Source organism: Dermacentor albipictus, chromosome 2 (genome assembly GCF_038994185.2).
Source record: "Dermacentor albipictus isolate Rhodes 1998 colony chromosome 2, USDA_Dalb.pri_finalv2, whole genome shotgun sequence".
Classification (NCBI taxonomy): Eukaryota; Metazoa; Arthropoda; class Arachnida; order Ixodida; family Ixodidae; genus Dermacentor; species Dermacentor albipictus.
In genome coordinates, this window is record NC_091822.1 from 55804657 (window position 1) to 55828600 (window position 23944).

Sequence of the window (23944 nt, forward strand, 5' to 3'; positions counted from 1 at the left end):
CGGCTGCCGGTAGGCAGCTGCTGATCCGCAAACACTACGGACATAACTGTCCAGTCTGGTTAAGAAGTAGAAAATTACTCAGCGCAACATAATAATCTAGTCTGTGGCTGTACACTGCCGGATGTACAAAAGCTAACAATTTTTGTTTTTGTCAAGCGCAGTATATCCTAACAACGTAAACACAACTGTTTAGACGCAAGCGTACCGCACCCAATAGCTAGAATACCATTGAGTGCACATGCAGAATCAATATAAGTATAAAAAGTTACCTTTAAACGCTAACCTACGCACCGATACTGCGCCCCGCTAGTACACACAAAGAGGTATTAGTGCTAATACACACAAATAGGTATCAGTTTACTACAGATAGTCGTGTGCCAAGGAAAGGTAAGCTGTCATACAGAAACTAACTCGCAGCAGTTAATAATGCGATTAGCGCGCCGACTACAGCGAAATATTTCTTGCGGGTACGACGTTACAAGCAAAGTGCTTTGTGCACCCATGTGTTTCATGCAACATGGAGCTGTGCCCAAACATACCTTCTATCCTGTACATACAGCCGTTCTCTTGCCAAACACGGCTCCCATCTTCATTGACGATCGGCGTCAGCTTCGTTGACATGCCGTCTATTGCAACGCAAATGCTGCCGTCGTCTGCTGCCATGGCGTTGCGCTTGTGCACGACCGGCACCACCTCCCGACACGGTCCAGGGTCTGCCTGAACTAGCCCTGCACGACGCCTACACTTGTTTAAAACGAATGCCGTAGTTCAGAGGGCGCCACGTAGCACTGCCAAAACGAATGGCCGAGTGTGGCACTACATGAACTAGTTCAGGTAGTGCAGATAAATCGAACGGACCTAATATTACAAGGACTTCCAGCGCTCTATGAACTTGCCGTGCAGACCGAGGCAGGGCAGTAAAATTTTATATTGGTTGCGAGATGGTGCTCCAGTAGAGCAACAGGGGCATCGCAAGCCTCGTGGGTGGTTGTGTTGGAAGCAGCCGCACACCGGTGTAGTGGTGTATCTCTCGCTGCATCACTGCGGCAGGAATGGTATGAAGGCTCAGTGATCTAAAAGGCTGCCACTGGGCAACATTGCTGTGGAATCGGAACGCAGATTGAGATATGCAAAGAACATGGGCATCCAGGAGTTGCAACACTTGTGTAAACGCATCACCGAGAAGAAAGATGATCTTCTGAGGCAACACAGCAAGATAAAATGGGGCAAACATTGCTGGAGAACAGTATTGATGATTGTGCCACTTTATGTCTTGAATACTGCCGATTCAAAAGCGGGCACAATTGGAAACAAAACTCTGCTGTGGCGTAGCAGTGCTTTCACATACTGTATGACATGACTTTCTGACGTCTTACTACTTTGACCATTATTACAGCTGTATTGTTGCATTGTCGCATTGCATTACAGCTTTTGCTTTCCATCTTTTCTTTTCTTACTTGTGACCCTATAACACTGTTTATATATGTGTCTATTTTTCATTATAGCTTTGAGAATGCAAAAAACTCTCTTTTGACCTGCTTAAGCACTACTTGTTGCCAGTTGGCAGGTGACAGCCATGCCGATTTTCCAGACTACAGTGTGAAGTATGGGATGCACTAACTGCAGGACACCTTTCTCAACCGTGTAATATATGACCAGCTTGTGCAGTTGAAAGACCTTTCTGGTTTTGATATGTGGAGCATACTTGCTTTGGTCAGCTTTAACTTTTCTTTCACTTCCCGCTGCAGTTACATGAAGTCGCCAGCAGTGGCGCCATGGAGTTGGAAGAATTTACGAGGACGCTTAAGGCTCTTGATGATGGAAAAATTCATGTGAATGAACTTTTCACAGACAGGCACACCCAGGTGTGCAGCCATATGCAAAGAGAGCGGCCTGATATCACCCACCGCATCGTTGCTTGGCATGTTGTAAATGTTTAGCACCTCACCGCTTCTAGTGCATCATTGGTCTAGTGTCTGCCGGGAAACTTCACATCTTGAATGACCACTAGCATTACTGCCATGAAACACAGCAGACCAAGCAGGAGAGGTTGTCCCATTAGCGGAGTAGGAAGATTTTGCTGGCATAAGTATTGTCATCTTTCTGTTCCATCCTGAAGGAAAACTTTTCTTGCGAGCTGCTAATGCAGCAGCCATAATGTGACAAAGCAGTACTTCCACAGTTTCTGACCATTCTAAACATAGGCGTTCTGTTCACCATGCACACTGGTCTCATCGTAAATAACTGTTGTGTCTTCACATTCCGGTTTATTTATTTATTTATTTGCTTTCAGGGCCTAGAGGCACTACAGAAAGGAGTTGGGGAAACATGAACAATTTGTGCAAATAACATTGGATTTAAGCCAAGGCATGTTGAGTGACATTCTTGCGATGGCAGTGGGAAGATGGTTGCATTCCATACTTGTTCGAGGAATGAAATAATCACTCTAAAGATTAGCCTTACATGACGGCACGCATACTTAAAAGTAATGATCTGAACGAGATGAAACAAAACAGCTGTGTGAGAAGCTGCTCTTTTAATACAGGGTTGAAGTGGAAAATTTTACGAAATAGCGAAAGGCGAGCGCATTTTCTGCGTGATGAAAGATCGGATAAGTTTAGGGTATTTTTCATTGCTGTAACGCTGGAATGATGTGAGTAACTGGATAAACTGAATCTAGCTGCACGGTTTCGTATTGATTTGAGGGCAGGAGTTACAGTGGTTTGAGCGGGATCCCATATGGCGCAGGCGTATTCAAGCTTTGATCGTACAAACGTTCAGTAAAGAATTGCTTTAAGGGATGAAGGCGCAGATGCAAAATTACAATGCAGGTATCCAAGCAAGCGGTTAGCATTATTGCAGACGTACTCAATGTGGGTGTGCCATGAGAGGTTATTTGTGATATGAAGGCCGAGATACTTGTATGAGTCAACAGGCGTTAGCTGATTATCGTTAAGATAGTGTAGGTGCGTGTTACTGCATTTTGACGGCGGTAAATTTGCATAGCTTTACATTTAACTACGTTAAGTTGCATTTTCCATTTACTGCACCAGAGTGACACATTATTCAGATTGTTTTGCAGTTTACATGCATCAGATGGATAAGTAATTTTATAGTAGAGTACACAGTCGTCAGCAAAGAGCTTAATAGAGGAAAAAGTAATGCAGTCAGGGAGGTCGTTAATATAGACGAGGAAAAGCAATGGACCCAGCACCTATCCTTGCGGCACTCCCGATGTTACAGCAAAGGAAGGAGAAGAGTAATCATTAGCTGTTACATACCGTGTTTTGCTAGTCAGGAAGTCTCTAATCCAAGATAAGATGTTAGGATCAATATTAAGTTTGCTGAGCTTAAGGATCAGTAAATTATGTAGGACCATGTGAAGTGCCTTTGCAAAATCCAGGAAAATGCAGTCAGTTTAAAAAACTAGGTCAGCATTAAAGAGCAGGTCATTGGTAAATGATAATAGCCGTATTTCACATGAAAAGTGCTTCCTAAAGCCGTGCTGACAAGGGTTAAAAATGAATTTGTTTCTAGGAAATTAACTAATAGTGAATAAATGATGTGTTCTAGAATTTTGAAAGGAATACTGGTTAATGAGATAGGTCGATAGTTCTTGGGTGAATGTGTGGTACCTGACTTGTGAACATGAACCACCTGCCAATCTTTCCAATCGCTGGGTAGAATTGAGCACTGTAAGGACTGTTAAAAAATGTTAGAGAGAATAACAGATGAATACACGGCAGTACATTTTACAATTTTCGACGTGATTTCATCAGGTCCTGCAGATGAAGATATTTTTAAGCTGCTAATTAGATTTGCCACACCGTCCCAATCTATTACAATGGGGTCCATGGGCGGGAAATTCCGAACCGCAATCAAAGGGTTACAAACAGGTGACACTTAATTAAAAACTGATGTGAAAGCACTATTCAGCACAACGCAGCATTCATCGGCAGGTTCTTCCGTGCGGACTGCTATTTACTTGTGAACAGTGCCAAATTTTTTAGAAAATTAGGCATAACAGTGTCCTCATCATGATGGAACTGCAGTTGGTTGACAGTTCTTAGTGATGCGGATGCAGTTATATTTTAAGCAAGGCAGCTAAGAACACTTGCCTGGTTTTCTTTGTGTGCGCAGGGCTAAAAAAGAAGCTGCAGGCAGAGGAGAGCTTGTGGTGGCCATTCAGAAATCTTTCCTAAACCATGTGCAAAATAAGCTGTAACCACAGTGATGACTATCCACAATGCGAACATGGGGACCTGTTGCTCAGAAAGTGGACTTTTGCAGGTATTTACATCATGCCAAGTGACTTCCCATTTATACTGCAGGGATATCCTTTGCAGTTCCTAGGCTGCAGATCTAAACAATGGCCCTTGGTGGTCACCAATGACACTTCTGATGTCATGAGATTATGATAAAGTGTTTGGTTGAGGCATTTCAAATGAGGATTGTATACCTGCTCATTGCTGTGCTCATCATGATTTATTCTGACAGCCCTTTTAAATGTTTCTGCCTGTATGTGATGCTGTATCCTTTTGTTTTGCGTGATAAGACATCGACGCTTTTGTAAAGCTGAAGAACCTTGTTGAGAATCGTTGCGTGATTATCAACATCAAGCGTCACCATCATGCCAGACGTTGAACGTGGAGTCATTCCATTCATTAATCAACAGGTTCGCGCCAAAAAGCTTCACATTTTTCTTCTATAAAGTGCCGGCAAGGCAAGAAAGTGTCCATTTCTTTACACACACTGATGTAGCTGTGTGCTATATATTGTAAAAGGTGAGAGTAATGTGCCCAAAATACACATGTTGCAGTGTTAGAAAACACTGTTGTTCATGCATAAAAATATCAGTACATGACTGTTTGCCAAGGTGGGAGCTGAAAAGGTACATGAGATGTCTCACTGCATAACTGCAGGCAGGCCGGCTGGTTGAGTTTTATGCAATTAACGCAACACCACAAGACCACAGTCTAGGAAAGGGGATAGCGTATGTTTGCTTGCGTTTCATGCTATGCTACTGCTATGTTGCTGTACAGTAGCCCACAAAACAATGCATTTGCTTAAAGCAGGCATTACCAAACAGTGTTCCACAGTACACCAAGGTCTCTTCGACTGCGTTTCGCAGTTCTGGTTCGCAGTCGGCGGCAAACCGTGACCAGCAAGTGACTGTTTTTACCTTGCTGTCGGCAGGTTACGTGGCTGCATCCCAGCCAGCTTGTGGGAGGATCTTCAGTCTGCAAAGCCTGCTTCGTCCTGGAATACACATCGGCGCATGCGGAATGCTGACCTGCTGCCTGGGACGCTTCTAGTCGGCTCTTAGCCGCCACCGATGTCGCTGAAGTCAACGCCCCTGACGTCACGTCCACCTGCGGTTATTTAAACCTCGCTTTCGCCGGGCTTCTCTGCAGTCGGCGGCAAACCGTGACCAGCAAGTGACTGTTTTTACCTTGCTGTCGGCAGGTGAGTCCCTGTATCAACCTGCTTTTGTATTTTTCTCACGTGTCCTCGTTTGCCGCTGACTGCAACAAGATGCCGAATATTTGTGCTGTTTGCCCCCAAGTGTTACCTGCAGATGGTAAATGTTTAACGTGCTCTTTGTGCAAGCGGGGGTATCATCTTGGCAAAAGTTGTTCGGGGGTTGCCGAGGGTACCTACACTAAAATGACGTCCGAAAAACGCGAAGCTTGGTCCTGCCAGACATGTAGGCAATCTGGATCCACCAATAGCGATGTTTCGTTCTCAAATCAGTTAACAGACGTCAAGAACAAACTGGATCAACTTACAACCATTGTAGAAGCACTTGTAGTTAAGATGGAAGAACTCCTGGAATTCAAAACCTCGGGAGAAAAGCTGACTGAGTCTGTTGGGGAAATACAGAAGTCTATTGAGTTTCTGTCCTCAAAATACGATTCCGTACTTTCGGCGGTGTCGGATAGCCAAGCTGAACTTGGCCAGCTTCGTGCCCAGTGCGAGACGTTGTCATCGACAGTTTCTTCTCAGGCTGCAGCCCTCCACAGTATGACCACTGAAATCAATGCCCTTGAGCAGTACACCAGAAGGTGTAATTTTGAGATACACGGTTTCCCTGTTCAGCATAACGAGGACCTGATATCTGTACTGGATCAAGTGGCAGAAAAGCTTGATATAGAGTTTCAGCCTTCAGAAGTTTCTGTTGCACACAGGCTACCAGCTCGCAAGGATTCCATCCCGGCTATTCTTGTGCAAGCACAAACTGTAGCGATCAAGCAAAAGTGGCTCGATTCTCGCAGTTGTCTCCCAAGTCTTGTCTTTAATGTAATGGCTCCAAATTCTCGGCTATACTTCAACAACAATCTGACACGCGCTAACCGAGATTTATTTCGTCAGGCTTGCCTGAGAGGGAAGCAAAATGACTACAAGTTTGTCTGGACACGCAACGGAAGGGTGCTGGCCAGAAAGGCTGAGGGTGCTCCTGTCATTCGCATTGATACTTCCATTGACCTCGAAAAGCTCGTATAAATATGGATGTAGCTAGATCACTCTCGTTTCACACCTTCTCAGACGTTCATAACTTTTTTATTGCTAACACCGGTAATGCCTTCACTGCCACCCATGTTAATATCCGCAGCATCCGTAAACACTGGAATCATTTTTGCGCTTTAACTTCGTCTTTTCTGTCTATCTGTGACGTCTTTGTTTTGACAGAAATTAATGTTCCTGCGGACGTCATGTCTTCTTATTCTATACCAGGTTATAAGTTGTTTTCATACACTTGCACGTTGCGTAAAGGTGGGGGCGTGGCGGTATTTGCGAAAGACAAGTGGTCTGTATCAGAAATACCGCTTTCCTTTTCGCAAGCTGAAGTTGTTGCTCTGCGACTATGCTCATCTGGGACTTCATTTCTTGTTTTGTCTATGTACCGGCCGCCTTGTTGCAATGTTCGCTTATTTTTATCAGAGCTTGACACAGCCCTATCATCCCTATCTCTTGACGAAAACGTGTGTGTGCTAGGCGATATAAACATCGACACCCTCCGCCCCACTCTGCCACCGGTCGCCGACTATCTCGATTTATTATCTAAATGGGGATTAGAAGGCATTATACATCAAGCAACTCGTGAAGAATTTCTGTCTGGAAAGTTGGTTAAATCCTGCATTGACCATATTAATGTTCGGTGCTCCAATCATGCGATGCAGGCCGCTGTTGTTGAAACAAAGGTCGCTGATCATTACTTCGTCTGTTGCCATCTTGTAGAAAATGCCACGCCTTTAAAAGTCAACAGTATGAAAAAGGAAATTTGCATTCTTGATCATAAGCTTTTTGACGAATGCGTCACAAAGCATGACTGGCAGTCCATGTTATATACACTCTCTCCAGCTGATTTATACGACCGTTTCGTTCAGATTCTCCACAATTACAGAAACAAATGCACCCGGTTTGTAAAAGTGAGATTACGACGAGAAGAGAACAAATGGCTATCGCCACAAATATTAGCGGCAATTAAGGAAAAAGATCTTATGTGGGCCCAAGCTAAACGGGCTCCAAATTGTCCGGAGCTACTACTGAAATTTAAGACATGTAGAAATCGAGTGAATTCCATGATTCGGCTAGCAAAGCGAAATCATATGCGCCAAAAATTCAAAGAAGCTCGTTCGGACGTGAAAAAGACGTGGTCTCTTGCAAATGAATTAAGAGGTAAATTCAAACGTGATGGTCGCCTGTTACCACTTGAGTCCCATTTTTCTGCAGATGTAGCAACTGTTTCAAATGAATTTAATACATACTTCTCGCTGGTATCTGGTACTGCTAAACCACACCCTGATCACTGTACTTTAAGGAACAGCGTATACAAATCTGCACAACTTCCTCCTCTATCAGAACTTGATCTCAGATTAATTCTTTTTAGTCTAAAAACTGGTAAATCACCGGGCATTGATGGCATTTCTGTGGACGAGTTACGCAGAAATTTCGACGCTGTTAAGTATGTGCTGTTATCACTGCTGAATCACATTTTAACCAATGGTATTATACCTACAGAAATGAAAAAGGCCATAGTCATACCGCTCTTCGAGAGTGGTGCACGAAATAGATACAAAAATTATCGCCCAATTTCAATTTTGCCTTGTATCTCTCAAATATTAGAAAAACACCTTCTGCAAGTCATGTCGACGTACCTCGACGCCAGTAGCATTATTTCAAGTACGCAGTATGGTTTTATTCCAGGCAGAGGCACACAGGCTCTCCTTGAGGATATTTCAGACATTATAAATTCAGCTTTTGATGCTAACCAGGTCGTATGTGCTCTTTTTCTTGATGTTAGCAAAGCTTTCGACAGTGTTTGCCATAGTCTTCTGTTACATAAACTCTCCTTGATGGGATTTCATGGGCCTTTCCTAAAGCTACTCTCTAACTTTTTGGAGGATAGAACGCAGTTGGTCTCCATTGGTCAGTACCGGAGTAATCCAACTTCAATAAAAGCCGGAGTACCTCAGGGATCTATATTAAGTCCACTTCTTTTCAATCTATATGTGAATGACCTCGCCGCTGTTACCCCTATTTCTACATTTCAGTACGCAGATGACACAGTTATCTTGTCTCAAGCTCCCCGTTTTTCAGATGCAATCTCCCTTTTACAAGATGCAACGATCAGCGTTATGAACTGGTTCCTTAACAATGTCATTAAAGTAAACGTCTCGAAAACACAGCTTATATGTTTTCATAATCCTTTGAAGAAAGTCAGTTTAAACCTTCCATTACTGGCACACTCTTCATCTTGCTCCCCCTGCACCTGCTCACCCGTTCCATATGTTTCAACAGTGAAATACCTCGGCGTTTTTCTCGACAGTGACTTCACACGGAATACGCATCTGGCCCATATATGCTCAAGATTACGTGCAGTTTCAGGTACATTATACCATATCAGATATTACATGCCACTCTCCGTTTGTAAAATGGTTTTGCAAGCTTTGGGTTACGGTATGCTTCGCTATGGGATTACGGCGTACGTTCACTGCGCGATTCGATGGAAAAATAGAGTCAACTCCATCTTTCGATCTATTCTAAAAATTATTGGTTATGATTTATGTTTAACTACCGGCATCGACCTTTTCAAAGCCTTAAGGTTGCCAGATTTTAACGCCCTTCTAGCGGAAACGGCCATCCTGAGGCATTTCTGGTCGCACAAATACAAAGTTGAATATGTTCCTGCTCGTTGTCTCCGGCCGAAAGACCGCTTTCGGGTGCCTCGCTGTTCTACCAAGTACGGTCAGCGCACTCGTAATTACTTCATCCCTTCATCTCTCAATAAACTACCAGCAAGCGCCTTTCGCGCAAAATCAAAGTATAAATTAAAACAAATTCTTCGTCGCATTAACCTATAATCCATTACACGGTTGGTTCTTTCATGTGTATTAAAACCCTACATAACTTTACGGTACTGCATCGAATACATTAATTCATTTGTTTTATTTTACACCTACTGATGTGTGTGAATAGAGCGTGCAACGAGTACTTTCGTTTTGTTTCAGTGCCCTGCTCCCTGCAGATCTCATATGTATATTCCTGTCTCTTTTTTTTTGGTTCCTATTTTCATTGTTCTTGGTTGGCTGTTGTCAATAGGATAATTGATGATTTTTGTAAGTGTCATACAAATGCCTGATGCATGTTTTCGTGCTCTGTATTAAGAATGGTGGGTTATGTTACTTTTCATCGCATGATACGTGGTGTATTTTCATTTTTTGCCTCCTCATTGCTGTTTGTTTTTCTCTTGTGTGTCAGTGCCTGTTAACAATGGTTCTGCATATCTTGCGTTATCCGCGATATTACATCATGTTAAACGCTGTCTGTCGGCTCTGCCCTTCAAGCCCAATGCAGCTTTGGCAGGCCTATTATGTATTAGTGTTGGCGGAATTCCTGTGTCAATAAAGTATTATTATTATTATTATTATTATTATTAAAAGTAACTGAATGTGTGCTTGTCCGAACCTCCACCTTTCTTTTCGTGACTTACTTTGGGACTAGTCGCACTGTAATAGTTCTCTGTAAGAGTATTTTGCTACATAGCCAGTCATTATCAACCGACTTGGGGCATTTATTGATGCACCATAGAAAAAAAAAAAACCTGTATATGTGCTTGTTCCCGTTTTCTTAGATGTTGGGATGGAAAGCGAGACACGCAAGTTTGCACAGCACTTTTTGAAAGCTGTTGGGGTTCGCCGAGGTTAAATGTAGTGAGAACTCCTGCCTTAAAGGACTTACAAAGCAATAAAGTGCTTTCAGTTCAACTAAATACTGAAATTAAGCCTTCTGTATATCTCCAGTGACAGTCACATCAGCAGCAAGCGTGTTGAAGATGTTGCTTTATTGTAGTAACAAGCAGTCAGTGGTCATGTGCAGTTTCAAAAGTATGGCGTACTCAACATGAACAGTCAACAGTCGTGCTCAAAATGCAGTGCAGCAGCCACAAGCTGCAGTAACAGCAAAAAAAAAAAAAAAGTTGGCTTCAATTTAGACAACACAAATGCACAGTGCACAGGCACATATTCGTGACCTCTGGACTTTGTTTGATAAAGCATTTCACCTGTTTCTTTTTTCTTCTTGATGGGAATGCTGGAAATCACTTTCATCGCATCACGCATGAAGGTAAATACATATGCTTTTCACTTAAAGGGCCCCTCACAAGGTCTGGCCATTTTGAGCAGACAAGCGCAGAGCATACAATACACGCCAACCATTGTGTTTGCAAAGAATTACATTGCTATGCGCCGGGGAAAGGTCTGAGAATCATTCAAGGCACCATCTACTATTTGTGTGATCTGTTGCTTGAATTGACAAATTGAAGTTTAGAGAAATAAAAAACACACAAACAGAATGCCTGCGTTCTTTGTTTTACTTTGCACCGAAGCAAGAGAGATGTAGTGTACTTCTGCTTCGCCTGCTTGTTCGCACGGTTGTGCAATCACATGTGCAGGTACCAAAACTATGGAATTTTCTAGTGTTCCAACATGTGATCATGCTCTGCGATCCACTTGTTCTGCCTCAGTATTCATGTAGCACTGAATTATACCACCAGTCATGTGTCCTTGTGCATAGCGTGCAAAATCGTGCACTGCGCAAAACCAGACAAACACAACAGCTCATGCGCAGCGCCAGAAAAAAAAAAGGCGAGGAGAAAAAAATGAAGGCGGGCCCCGTGACGTATGCGTCACGCGATCCTCGAGGTTCGGTATGGGAGAACACAGGGAAAGAATTTCACTTGCGGAGACTAGACGTGGCAAGTGGAATGGAGCTCACCTCCTGAAATATTTCTATCTCGGCTATCAGTGAGCCGATTTGAAAATTTTTTGTGGCAGAACGCTCCTTAGAGGACACGTAACAACTTTCAACATATAACCAAAATTTGCTATGAGGCCTGGTGAGAGGCCCTTTAAAAGCGTACTACGATGGCCGCTATGCGTTCAATTAAGCAAGTGTTAGAAATGTGCACTTTCTACATATGCCTGCACAGGTCACAACTGGCTGCATTTCCTTATAGGGAGAATGTGGACAGGTTGCAAGGCAGAAGAACTTCTACGGGTGAGCATCAGTGGACAGCAAAGCATCCCAAGGCAAGGAAAGGCTAGGAAGTGGCATGCCCAGTCAAAGAGCCTCCAAGTTATGGTGCATACACAACTGCAGAAGGAAGGACAAACTTGAATTCCTACAATTCAGGCACTACCTTTGTCACATTGCTGGCTTCAGGTGCATGATCCAAAAATACCGGGTTACAGTGTTGCATGCACCAACAAAAAACAAGTGGTGGTGATGCTCAAGCTACTTCCAGTTAACAGCGCTGCGGTGCACAAGGAGGATCAAAATGACTGCACCAGTTGACATTAGCAGTGGAAGCTTCATTTTAAATTGTGCCTCTGATATATCGAACGAAATTTCATTTTAACATGAATGCAGTAGACTCCCATAAGGACCAAGTTGAAGGGACCAGAAAATTTGTTCATCTTATCAGAAGTTCATGTTAACAAAAACCCTCAAAAACATCTGAACATGCTAGTTGTATCCATATATATGTTACATGAAAAAAATGCATAAAATAGCCTTTCAGAGAGAGGATAATCACAAACGGAGCATTAAATAGGCTCACATTATCCGGCTTGAAAATGACAGCGATCTAGTTTTTTTTTTTCCTCTCACTGCATTCCACAGAGGCTGCTATTTGTGTGCTTTTTTCTAACTTGCTTTCCATACTGCTCCGAATGCTTCGAAGGTGCCGAGCAGAGTAGCTGTATCTCTGATCTCACTCCTTCTACAGCATAGCTGTTACCAACTCCACGAGCAGGCATGTCACATGCGTATGCGTCCATCTCAGGCAATTTGTGCAGCGACGATGTCTGCTCATCTTTGTGACGCTACAACATGTGTTGTGCTGCCATGTTATTTGAAAATTATATTCTATTTGAAAATTATATTCTCTGCAAACTTTGCAGAGAATATAACTTCGACAAAACGCTGAAAAACATTGCCAAGAGCTGACGAGATCACCTAGAGGTGTTTTTTAGCACAAGAACACACAAACCTGACGTGCTGCTGAAGGTCCCTGTTTCAGAAAACGACACATGGCAGAAGTCTGTCACGCTGTTTCTGCAAGCTAAGCTAGCCATTATAACCATGAATGACCTGTTTTTAGTACCATAAGAAGCCAACAAACACTGACACTAAGGACAACATAGGGGAAATTACTTGTGCTTAATAAATGAAATAAAGAAACGATAAATTGATGAAAATTAAAGTGGATGAAAAAACAACTTACCGCAGGTGGGAACCGAACCCACAGCCTTCGCATTGCCAGCAATCTATCCTGGAAAACTCATTGATCACATAACCTCTAAGGCCACTCGTACACCGGAATACTTTCGTCCGAAATTTTCTCGAACACCATCATCGCTAAAACCCTTATTGTACACAACTTACATTCGTCCACAGCTTGAGTACGCATCATCAGTATGGGACCCTGGTCATGACACCCTCATACAGTCTCTAGAGGCAATACAGAATCGCTCAGCCTGTTTAAAACCCTTTGACGGATGATGGGACACAGAGGTCCCACTTGACGCGCTCACTTTCTTTCTAGATTGAACGCAAAATCAAAACGTATTACGGCATTGAGTGATGTGGCTCCCTCTATGAGACTTCGAAGAAAACATTCATAGCTGTTTTCTGCACTTAGCAACAGATGGAGCCACAAATTCTGTCAGTTTTGTTTTCTTCAGTTTGTGGATCCCCTTCATAATTTTCTCCTGTTTTCAAAGCTGCGTGAACTGCTATGAGATGCCTGGTAAGTAAGTTTACCTATTTCTTGCACTATAACAATGTTGAGAGAAAAATAAGGGCGCAATAGTTATCATTTTCGGGCAAAAATAATGTTGCATGTATGAATCTTGCGGCAGTGGTCTGTTTTGATGCCCGTAGTGTTAGGCTTAGCGAGTCTAGTGTGTGCGCAAACATGACGCTGGAGCTGAATGCCACGATTTATTTTTTTTTGCGTAGGAGAACGAAAAAACCTGAGTCGGGAAGAAGCCTTGGAGCTTTATTTTAGTTTACCGGACAAGTCGAATGACAGCGCCGATGAGTACTGCGATAGTTCTGATGAGGAAGACTTTGTGCTTGGAAGCGCTGAGAGCAGCGAAGAGGACGACGTTTCGCCACCTCTGCCTGTTCCCACGACAAGCAAGCGCAAAAAAATTGCGCGCAAGCCTTACTCAGGAAAAAGAACAAAACCAAAAAAAGTCAAGAAGCTCCCTGAAGGGTCAGGCGATGATAATACAGCCAGCCAGTGGGACATGTCCAAATTCATTGCGACGATCCCGACAAATCATAATGCATCTGGATCGCAGAAGATCTTGGAAAGAAGCACTGCCATTGAAGCATTCATGCTTTACTTCGATGAGGACGTGATCAAACATATCGTGGATCAAACAAACTTGTATGCAGCAACAACCAACCGGAAACGATGGACAACACTCACGTGCTTGGAGCTTCGTGCCTACCTTGGAGTCCTCATTTTGATGAGTGTAAATCGCATGCACCACCTGCAAATGTACTGGTGCTCAGACAGCTTATTTCATGTGAAAGAAATCACCCAAGTGATGACCTACAAACGATTTCAACACATAACAAACTGCCTGCACCTCAACGACAATGAAAAAATGCCCGACTACGGCTCAAAAGATTTTGACCGTGCATACAAAGTTCGGCCATTGATAGAGATGATGAACGAGAGGTTCCAGGCCCACTACTCGCCATCCAGTCACCTCGCTGTCGATGAGAGCATGATTCTCTTCAAAGGCCGCTCAAGCATGAAACAATACAAGCCAATGAAACCAAAAATCAAGAGAGGATACAAAGTTTGGTCTCTAGCGGATTCTGAGACGGGCTATCTCCTCAAGTTCCAGCTCTACGAAGGAAAGAGTATGCAGAAGCCAGAAGACAGAACCTTGGGCAAACACGTTGTCCTGACTTTGGCCGATGGTGCCGTCCCTGCTGGCTCGCAGTTATTTTTTGATAATTTCTTCAGCTCCACTAAGCTGCTTCAAGAGCTGCGAGAGAAAGACATCCTTGCTTGTGGCACATTTAGAGTGAACAAGAGGGATCTGCCATCCGAAGTCAAAGTTGACAACAAGCTGGAGCGAGGGTCCTACATTTGGAGGAAGAAGGCTGATGTGGTAGCCTACCAATGGCGAGACTCTAAAAATGTGCACATCAAGTCCAACTATCATGACCCAGAAAGCGTCGTGCAGGTCCAGCAAACCCTTCAAAACGAGAAGAGAAAGGAAGTGGACTGTCCATGTGTTGTGAAAGAATACAACGCATGGATGGGAGGGGTTGATAAATTTGACCAGAAAAGGAATGCCTATCCAGCGGACCGCCATTCAAAGTGCTGGTGGAGCCGTATCTTTTACTTCATTTTGGACGCAGCGGTGGTCAATGCTTTCATTCAAATTTCCTCCATGAGTCCTGTCACCTATCTGCAGTTCCGCCTGATGCTTGGGCGTCTCCTGATTGCCCAAAACACGTTTCGAAAATCGAAAACAACGCTGAAAGCCCACTACAACAAGAAAGGCAAGAAGAATGGGCGCGCAATGAGTGGTGTACCAGATGAGCTCCGATTTGCCGGAAATGGTCACCACCCCGTCCTCACTGGGAAACGACTGCGGTGCCGGTGGTTCTCTACAAAGCAGAAGGAAGTGCGCACCAAATACCTCTGCAAAATGTGCAATGTGCCACTATGCGTCACTTGCTTTGGCCCGTTTCACTGCTGCTGACAATTTGACTGAAGTGGATGGTGGGACATACCTGTCCCACATAGTGAATACATGCTATGTGGTTAGTGGGACATACGCTGTCCCACTTTTTTCTCTTTTGTAAGCAGACAGTTTCCACTCGTGTTTGTTTTGTTTGTAATAAAACTGCCCCAGAAAGCCTCCGGTGATGAAAAATTGCGCCTAAATTACTTGTTCTCGTTGCATCCATCAAAGGGTTAATTCTCACCAACTACCAAAGAACTGTGGGTGTCACTATTTTTAAAGAATAGTGACCTTGGCTGACCTTGAGTCTGAGGTTGCCATGGTGGTGCCAATAGTCAAAGAATGCCTTGCCCCCCTTGACATTACCCACGAGCTCCCACAGAATGACATGATCCGGTTTTTGGATCTGCGCTTAGCTTGTTCCGACATTCACACGTGTTGGTACCATGAATCTCATGCCAACAAACCACTTCTTCCATTTCATTCTGCTCATTCTAAGTTGGTCAAGAGAGGCATTGCTAACCTTTGCCTAAATAATGCTTTGCAAAAATTGTGCTCCCACACCATTTTGTCTAGCTTGGCTTCTCAGTGTGAACAGCTTTCACAGGCTGGTTATCCAGTGTCCTTACAAGTGTCAGTAGCTGAACGGATTCTAAGAGAGTTTAGAAAAGACAACCGGCGTGAAGATAATCCTACAACTACTCCGTGTAAGACAAGCATTATCCTGTATATCCACAGCGTCTCACATAATCTGAAGAGCGAATATTTGTGTGGGGTTTTCTGCCCCTAACAAGCTTATGAGCATTTGCAAGCTCACTAATCCGAATAAGGAGGCTCCTCCTAGCTGTGATAAGAATCATAAAAAGATTGTTAATTGCACAAATTGTGCTGTTTAGTGTTTTCCACTCAAGCGCGGAAAACGTTACATCGGTCACACTGGCCGATGTCTGAATGATAGGCTGCGTGAACATTGTTACAATGCTAAGAATTGTAACAATAGTATTTCACCCTGTTGCGAAGCAACCTACAGTTCATTGCAATTAATATGTCACCCCTTTTTGAAAAGTTCAATTTGTAAATGATATTTCTGGCTAGGCTGCATATGGAGCATGCAGCATCATGTCAGTTCTCCAGCATGCCTCAGGAGAGCAGGAATCTTCAAGGCTGTGTTTGTTTTGAACTAGTAGCAGTCATTATTTAAAGATTTCAAACTGAATACCTGCACTCCTGCTTTGTGTACATTAATAAAATAGGGAGACAGCAGGTACCCCACTTGTGCATCAGTTTAATATAATCTGAATGCTCAAGGCTGAAGGCAGTCTGGACTTCAATCAGCATTTACTGACAAAAATCAGGGGACGGCTTTCACTGGCAGCGATCAGAAAGGGCTACGAAAAAAAAGGGGGATCTGCGTTGTAAGCTAGATTCTCTGTAGTGCACTGCACTGCTATCTTGAAAGGTGCAGGCTTAGGGAGAGTGGAGGAGAGAGAGGACTTTTTGGCGGCCCGCACTCTTCAGGTTGCCTCAACTTGTGTGCAAGTGGCAGTTTCCATAAAACCGTGAGAATGGCACGCAACAAAACGAGGGTGTTGCCAGATGTGAATGCAGAATCGGCCCATTCTGTTCTCCCTTACGGCCGTAACGGCAAGACATCATTGGAGAGAGAAAGGGGTTGGGCAGGAGGAGCAGGTGGATGGGCAGGATCGTGCAGCCACTGCGTTCTATGCCCCAGTTGCCACACTTGCATTCTGATTTCATTCATCATAAGACAAGGTGCTGTCTTGCATTTTCCACGAATTACTGCCAAAAGTTGGCACACATACTAGGGTTTTCAGACACCTGGCAAAGCAAACACCTGAAAAACAAGGTTTTCTGAAGTTTCTCTGATGATATGGGAAAGAACAATAAATATTCGCCTCATTGAGGAACAAGAAAAATGACTGACTGTAACTGGAGCCTCAAATTTCATAATTAACTGTGGTTGGAAACATTTGTTCCCACTTGCATGGGTCACAAAGTGACAGGCAGTTTCATACATGAGAATAGTGCTACCGCAGACATGGACAGAATAAAACACAAGTGGTGTCAGTGCCATCATGAATTGTTACAACAAGCTTGTACTTTGGTTATTGAAGGTATCACAATCCCGATTTCATCACGTGAGTTCATGCCCTGGAGTGCTGCCGCCTGTGCTTTGTCCATGCGTCGTAGAGACAGAAAATCTCTGCTGTTTATCCCATCTGTATTTTGGTGCCCGAGCACGGCCCATATTGACGACAAACATTGCAACCGCTTTGTCCGCATGCTTCAACACACCCATGAGTGCCCAAAACCATTCGGCTGGCTCGTGGGACAATGGGAAACAAGTCTGTCGAAGGGGGAGAAGGTGACATCCTGCACAAGCAAGAAGAGAAGCAGACCATTGGCAGAGAGCAGGGGCACTTTCCGGCGGTGGCGTCCACTTACCCCGACCTTTGTGTGGATAGCATTTGTTTGTCTTCCTTGAGTTTTTCGTGCATTCTTCGTGATGAGGAATTGTTATTGCGGGGGAAGGGGACATCCCCCGCCACCACTACTGTAACTGTATCGCACAAAGCGGACGTTCAAACTATTCCATGGCAGGCGGAGCTACCATCAGTCGGCGTTCCTGGAAGCGGCCTCCATTTCATTTACAAGCTCAGATCAATGCTGCTTAGCATCAGCGATTGCAGGAGCCAACACTCTTGCAGCAGAACATGGCCGATATCACCCTAATCCCCATTCATGTTCATACAGTTTGCAAACAGCTCGGTAAAAAAAGAGGGGGGGGGGAAACGTGCCGCCCCCAGATAAGCATGTTTTGGAATGCAGCATGGAGCTCATAGTGTTTTAGTTGGAAATAAGCAAAGCCTTTCCGTCACACATGTATATATAAAGTACCCTATCTGGCGCACTGCAAGGCGCACAAAAGCAGGGTGTCTACCAAGTTGACATTTCCAAATTGCCAGAGTTTTCCAGGTTTTCCGTGAGTGCCCTTGCAAAATTCCCTGAGTGACGCAGAACTATGTTTTATGTTAAGAAGGGATGAAACCACGTTGGACGATGCTGTCATTCTCTAACAAGCACATGAAAAAAAAATTTAAGAAACACGACTTGAGTCGGTTTGAATACTAAGGAGTAGTGTTTACGTTATTCAAAAAGAGAAAAGAAAGGAGGGGTTAGTAAAATGCACAGCAAATAAAATGTTTTCGAAAGAAATTGCAAATTGAGTCAGACATTCTCAAATACGAATAAAAAGGAGATGCATACAGAAGCAAATTTTTCGAATATGAGCTATTTCTATCAGCTGATAGCAAGCTCAGTGGTATGAGGACCGAACTTTGTCACAGTTGAGATTCTCTGTCTACAGCTCGTAACTCAACCTCAACTGTCCTGACATACTCTCAGCCCGCACACGACGCCTCAGTGTTGTGTTTCACTGCTTTAAAGAGTTTATTTTGGTTTGGATGAGGGACACCTGCATCTTGGCATCAGCCAACACTTCTTATTTTTGAGCTCAAGCTCCTTCAAAACAGCGGCAGCAGGCTTTCCTGTTCATTCCTCAATACGTAGGTTCTTTCTATTCTTGTCCTCCTTCCGTCACTCGTTCGCCCCCCGGACCCGGACCATTTGAAACATCTTCTTGGTCAGTTACACAGTCCAAGTTTGACTTTTCGAACTCCCTAGGGGCTGCGAAAACGTCCAAAAAATCAGCCAGTAGGAAAAAATAATTGCATGTCATTTACTGCCTTTCAGGGCTCAAACCGCCACAGGCACATTCAAAAATGCTCTGAAGGCCTGTTGGTACAGGTATTAGGCATGTCGGTGCTTATACTGTAACAGGAGATACCGGATGCACGCGTGTATAATTGAGGAACACATACTGTCCTGTGGCAATAGCCCCTTCCCCCTCTTGTTATGCTTCATTGCAATACTTTTGCATATGCTTCACCAAGTAACATTTCTGTAGAGGCGAGGTTGACTTTCGGGAACTCGCATTATGCAACACACCGAGGTGCAGTCGGTAACATTGCCGACAGCAGCTAATTCTTTCAATGAAAAACACGGAATCTGAGGGCAAAAAGCTTAATAGCGAACGTCGAAACAGCTAAGCCTCGCGTTGCCGCGGTGGTGGCGACAGCTGCCAGTGAATATGCGTGCGAGAGCACCGGTTCGAGGCGGCAAGCTAATCAAAACGGCAGCGGTAGTGGCTTTGATTAATTAATGATTAATGCTCGCTGACACTGAAAGCATTGTGAAGTCCAACAGTAAGGAAATATGGAATAAGAAATACATAGATCCCACTTACTGTGGAAATATAAGTTGTGCAAAGTATTTTGCAGGTAGCTGGCTATGGCATCACCCCTACAGCAGCGTGCCTCATCTGGCTCTCACTTTCTCAATGACTTCGAGCAAGCACTCATTGTGGAGCTAGGACATGCTGAAAGTCAAAGAATGTAGACTTGCCTAGCTAGCTAGATCATCGCAAATATGTTCCCCTTTTTCTGCACTGTGTAGCACGCCACGTAGTATGCATACTCTTGAATTTTTTTCATGCGAGTGGCGTATTAGAGAGACTCTAGATCCCACAGATGTTCCCAACCTCATCAATATTTTTTGTGTGTCTTTGCTTTTTCTCTCTGGTATTCTTTCAGTCTTTCATTTCCCGTGACTCTTCCCTAGTGCAGGGTAGGTTAGCAAACCAGAATCTTGTCCGGTTAACCTCCCTCCCTTTCCCACCCCGTCTACCTGTCTCTTTTCTCCTCGAGCAGCTCACTTAAACCACTGAGGAAAGTAATGTCCGAGTTGACACCCCTCTCGACGAAGCTACAGTCTTCCAAGAGCTTCTTTGTCAGCATCAGGAGCCGGTTGGCGTGCACATAGTGAGATGATGATAAAAACATCTTTATTATTACAAAGGAAACTTGCTTGTGAATTGCTGTTCGTGCGAAGGCCACCACTACCCAGGTCTTCTTACGCGTGCCAGCTGGCTCGGCGCAGGTAGTACTCGAGAATCAGAGGCAATAGGCGGATGAAGGAGCTCAAATGACAATGCCGCAACCATGCTAGCAATGTGAACATGAGCATGTACCCAGCAGCTCATGTTGGTAGTAGAAATCTAAGTGGTTCAAAAAACATTGGAAATTTCAGAAAGAAAACCTGGCTTTTCTCGTTCTTTTAAACCAGGATAAAACTAAAGAGAAGGCTTCACCTCAGAACTCTTCTGTTGTGATATGACTCCTTTCGAGGTACCTAAATGTTTGGTCAAAAGAAGGAGTTTGGGAGTCTGCGAAGCACCTGAATCCATCAACAGGAAGGGGGGGGGGGGCAAGGACTCTGCTTTAGCGAACCCATGAGCCCCTCGCTTGTCGCTTACTGCAGATTCCCCCCCCCCCCCCCTTCAGCGGCAGGACAACAGAACTGGTCCGAGTGTGAAAATGTCCCCACCAAGCTATGCAACGGCCTCCCAGGGGGCAGCATTTATGAACTTGCGTGCGTGCACTCCAATTTGAAAGTCTGGAAGGCTTGTCCGCTGCACAGCAGAGCGTTGATGCGTCAAATCGAAAGTAATCAGACACAGATTGCCACAAATGTCAGTCTTGATGCTTTGATGTGAAATTAATGCCTTGATCATGCTTAGATTTTGAACCCAGAAACTTTGCTGGGCCTTTTGTGATGCAATAAAGTAACAATTATATTCTTTTTAGTGTTAGAGAAACAAATTTGTCAGGTTTCTCATAGCTCTGTGCCCAAGTATTTCTTTTTTCAATTTTTTATATTTTTCTGAAAAAAAAAACATGGAAGTTTTTCACACATCCTTAAACTTTCATAAAATTTTCCATCTGTAGTTGGTAGGCACTGCGAGCCTCGTCGACGTGCGAGGATAGATTCACTCAAAAGTACCTGAAGTTCGCAAAGAATGCTCCACATTAAAGCCACATGCGCAATTTGGGAGGCAGGGCAGCCTTACTTAACGAAATGCAAATTACTGTGCAGAAGTTGGCTATTCTATGCTTTCACTCAGGAACTGGCATCTGCACAACAACCGCTGTTCTCGGGCAACAAAACCATTTGTAACAGTCTATATTTGCATCGGCCATTCTTCCTGTAGAGTCAAACAGACCTTGTTACCCTTATATTCGAACAAACTTAAAATAAAATTTTTGAACTAGAATGTTTGTACTAGAAATGTAGTATGCTCCCACGGTAATTAAATGAGTATAGTGTCACAGCATTGCTAACCACTGCGCTCTTGCGGAGTCACTAAAGTACTTTTGTTGTCATGGTTCACTGTGATGGCGCATGTTTGATGGAACACTGCTGCCATATAAGCTTGAAAAACAACAAAGGTGTAACGCCACTATCACAGCTCAAGCACTTTTTTTTTTTCTTTCAAGAAGCACAGTCTCTGCAGTTGTCATGAAAGACGAGTCTTCGCACGCGCTCCCGACAAATGAGGACTATCTTGCATGTAGCTGTCGACGGCACTAGGTCTTGTTCAGGATCCTAAAGGCCGTAGCGCCTTCTGCTTTCTCTGGGCGAAGCGATCCGTGAACTGACACACAAAAAAAAAAAAACTCCTGTTTGAACCATGGGTAGCATGAGCGCGAGTTCTGTTGAAGGCAAATCTTTGATTGGCGCTGCTGAAGTTGCGGGACGCGGTAGTTCAGAACTTAGCGCCACAAGGCAGCGGCTGGATGTAATTATATTTCTTCAATCGTGTTTTGACTAGTAACAACGTGTCATTATTTCGGGTTATTGGCGGCGCCTCCAGGACACCAAAGCGACAACTGGGACATCAAAGCTAGAACCCGGAGTGGTTCGTGGATTGGGGCTCGCCGAGGCCTGCGCGTGCCGGGGTTTACAAGATCGGCTGCCCGCGACAGCGGACAGCCAATTTTTTATGCAAACACCCCCTAGCACGCTACCGCTTGGGTGCACTGGAGATCCTGCGCCGCCTCCTCTATTATAATCTCACGTGCTCTCCTGAGGCCTCCGTTTGCCGGTTACATGTGCTTTCCTGGAGCAGTACCAGTAAAAAATCAATCTATCGTCTAAACGAAAACAAGCGGCCCGCGACTTATATGGGTGTCACACAGCGCAATTTTGATGGCGATAAAGCCCGATTCGGATAGAATTTCTCGGTCATGATTGGCTCATTTGCATAAAATGCGCGAGAGAGCCAATCGCAGTCGAGAATTTCGATCCGGATCGGTGCCGATGGCGATAAAAGTGCACGTGTGACACCGGTATACAACACCAGTCGGAACCTTACATGCCTCCAACGCAAACTCCATCAGTCAAGATACACAAACTACTCACGTTACAAAATGTGATGCGAGATACATAACTTACATTTGCTGAAACCACCTTTAAGACCACCGCGTCCGCAGCAAACGATGAGCACGTGCATGACAAGGACGACCGACAACTGTGATCAACTTCGCAACTTCACAATGCTTCTAACCCTGCTTCAAATGCCTCCTTTACCAAAAAATAAACAAACTAGATGCCCGCCGCGCAGGGTTGCCAGATGGCCCCAACAAAAAATCACCAAATGATCTCAAAATGTAATCTAAAAATATCGAGATCGAATTTTTTTGTTATCAAACAGTAACCATAAACATAGCCAAAACGTTTGATGATGTTCTGCAGGTGTCTTTATAGATGGTGTAAATGGTGTCGAAATCTCACCGCGTAATTGCGGCTCCGAAATTGCCTCAGGGAATAATGTCCTAAGGCTCTATTCTGGGGCCGAATCTTATAACGGTTCGGAATACGAACCGTTCGCTTCGCCACTTACGTCACTTGATGTGCTACTCCCAAGCCGGCGGTGCAAGAAGGGGAGGACGCGACCAATAGATGAGAGGGTGCCACCTCTGAAGTGTACGTCACTATATGACGAGCTAATCGAGGAATTGCAGAATGTTTCTGCTTGCTAAACAAATGTAAAATATAAATTTAATATTATACGCCAAGTTCTGAAGTATAAACGTGTGGTGCCGGGCGTTTACGCAATGCAGAAGTAATTTATTAATGTTATTCTTTTTTATTCTCAGCCGACAGGCGGTATCGCAAGCGTAAATGAGTTGGCAGAGCGCAGCACTATGTCGTCTGCTACCAGGAGCTCGCAGGATGCACGCAACAGGAACGCACTGCCGGCACTTCTCAAGTAGCGAGCGCGACAAAACGGTCAACTGGTTCTTAGGGACACTTTTACTAGCCGACTATATCAATTTTCCTTCTTTTTTTGCCCTTCGTCATCGGCTCGGACATGACTCGCTCGCCGCCGCGCTGCCGCTGTCCCTGCGATAAGCCCCACGGCGCGTCGCGTGATAACAGCAATGGAACTTGAAATCGAACATTACGATACACGGGCCCTGCATTGCCTGCGCGAAGTCAAATCGAATAGTGTGGTGCTGACGGTGCGCGCTGTGCCGTAAAATTGAGTAAGAAAGTGCGGCACTCCCGAACAAGAGAAAAAAAGGCAGCCAAATAAGAGATCTCCACAATATCTTCCCGTCCTGACTGTATAGTTTTATCAGCCGAACGATGGAAGTGCTGAACCAGCCTAGGTTGAACGCTTCTGACTGCTGAACGGCGATCTGCAAGCTATTCACGCTGGCGATAGCACTGAGAATTCG

General features: G+C 44.4%; 1 long non-coding RNA gene across 1 annotated transcript in view; it reads right to left on the reverse strand.

Moving 5' to 3' along the window:
• LOC135901823 (uncharacterized) overlaps nt 1-22779 on the reverse strand; it is a 102217-nt gene extending 79438 nt beyond the window's left edge. The window contains exon 1 of the long non-coding RNA XR_010564277.1: nt 22656-22779. This is a non-coding gene — a long non-coding RNA (uncharacterized lncRNA). The remainder of the gene's footprint in view (nt 1-22655) is intronic.
• Between the last annotated feature and the right edge of the window lie 1165 nt (nt 22780-23944).